The sequence below is a fragment of the Lathyrus oleraceus genome, chromosome 3 (assembly GCF_024323335.1).
Source record: "Lathyrus oleraceus cultivar Zhongwan6 chromosome 3, CAAS_Psat_ZW6_1.0, whole genome shotgun sequence".
Classification (NCBI taxonomy): Eukaryota; Viridiplantae; Streptophyta; class Magnoliopsida; order Fabales; family Fabaceae; genus Lathyrus; species Lathyrus oleraceus.
Genome location: NC_066581.1, coordinates 176656125 through 176658421, shown reverse-complemented (window position 1 = coordinate 176658421; position 2297 = coordinate 176656125).

Genomic DNA, 2297 nt, shown 5'->3' with positions numbered 1-2297 from the left:
CCACTTACTTTGTCACCTTTGCATACGAAGCTGCTTCCACCCATTTGGTGAAGTAATCAATTGCCACGAGAATGAAACGGTGTCCGTTGGAAGCTTTGGGTTCAATCATACCGATCATGTCAATGCCCCACATTGAGAATGGCCAAGGAGCAGAAATCACATTCAAAAAGGTTGGTGGTACATGAACCTTATCAGCGTAGATCTGACATTTGTGACACTTCTTTACAAATTTGTAGCAATCTGATTCCATGGTCAACCAATAGTAACCAGCTCTCAACATCTTTCTTGACATAGAGTGGCCGTTTGCATGAGTACCAAAGGACCCTTCGTGAACTTCTTTCATCAACATTTCTGCTTCCTTTTTGTCAACACATCTGAGTAAGACCATGTCATAATTCCTCTTATAGAGCACATTTTGATTAAGGAAGAAACTGCCTGACAATCTTCTCAAAGTCTTTTTATCTTTTTCTGTTGCTCCAAGAGGATACTCCTGAGTCTGAAGGAAATGCTTGATATCGTGGTACCATGGTTTATCATCAAAACTGGCCTCAGCTGTAAACACATGTGTTGGTCTATCAAGTCGCTTGATCACAATTCTGGGTACTTCGTTTGGAAAACCCACTTGATACATTGAAGACAACGTAGCTAGAGCATCCGCCATATGATTCTCATCCCGAGGAATGTGATGCAATTCAACCTTGGTGAAGAAAGTCAACAATCTTCTTGCATAGTCTTTGTATGGGATCAAGCCAGGGTGGCGTGTTTCCCATTCTCCTTTGATCTGATTGATAACTAACGCTGAGTCACCATAAACAGTAAGATTTTTGATGCGGAGGTCAATGGCTTCTTCAAGACCCATGATACAGGCTTCATATTCAGCAATGTTGTTTGTACATTCAAAGCAAATTCTTGCCGTGAAAGGAATATGAGAACCTTCTGGAGTGATAATGACTGCACCTACTCCATGTCCATAAACGTTGGAAGCTCCATCAAATACTAAACCCCATTGAGAATCTGGTTCAGGTCCTTCTTCAGGAAGTGGCTCTTTACAATCTCTGGATTTTAGGAACATGACATCTTCATCAGGAAACTCATCTTCATTATCATCGTGATCTTCAACGGGTTGGTGAGCGAGGTACTCAGCCAACACACTGCTCTTGATAGCTTTCTGGGTATGATACTCAATGTCGTATTCTGATAACAGCATCTGCCATCTGGCAATCTTACCAGTGAGTGCAGGCTTCTCAAAAATGTACTTGCTTGGATCCATTTTGGATATCAACCAAGTGGTGTGACTTAACATATACTGCCTCAATCTCTTAGCAGCCCAAGCCAATGCACAACATGTCTTCTCGAGTAAGGAGTATCGTGATTCACAGTCAGTAAATTTCTTGCTTAAGTAGTAAATAGCATGCTCTTTCTTTCCAGTTTCGTCTTGTTGACCCAGAATACAGCCCATAGAATTCTCAAGCACTGTCAAATACATAACCAACGGTCTTCCAGCAACAGGTGGTAACAAGATAGGAGGCTCCATGAGGTACTCTTTGATACTGTCAAATGCTTTCTGACAATCCTCTGTCCAAACACAATTCTGACTCTTTCTCAGCAATTTGAAGATAGGTTCACAAGTGGCAGTCATGTGAGAAATAAACCGGGATATGTAATTCAATCGTTCTAGAAAACCTCTCACTTGCCTTTCTGTTTTTGGTGCGGGCATCTCTTGGATAGCTTTTACTTTATCTGGATCAACTTCAATGCCTTTTTGGCTGACAATGAAGCCCAAGAGTTTACCTGACCTGACGCCAAATGTGCATTTGTTCGGATTGAGGCGAAGACAGAACTTCCTCAATCGTTGAAACAGCTTCAATAGATCTACTAAGTGACCTTCTTCTGAACGAGACTTCGCGATCATGTCATCCACATAAACCTCAATCTCTTTGTGCATCATGTCGTGAAAGAGCGTTGTCATGGCTCGCTGGTAAGTAGCACCTGCGTTCTTCAACCCAAACGGCATCACTTGATAACAGAATGTTCCCCATGGTGTTATGAATGTAGTTTTTTCCATGTCTTCGGGAGCCATTTTGATCTGGTTATACCTGGAGAATCCGTCCATGAAGGAGAATATGTCAAACTTTGTTGTATTGTCTACCAACATGTCAATGTGAGGCAGGGGGAAATCATCCTTTGGGCTTGCTCTATTTAAGTCACGATAGTCGACATACATTCGTACCTTCCCGTCCTTCTTAGGAACTGGCACAATATTTGCTATCTGTCGCAACCCGAAAAAAACAGAGGTG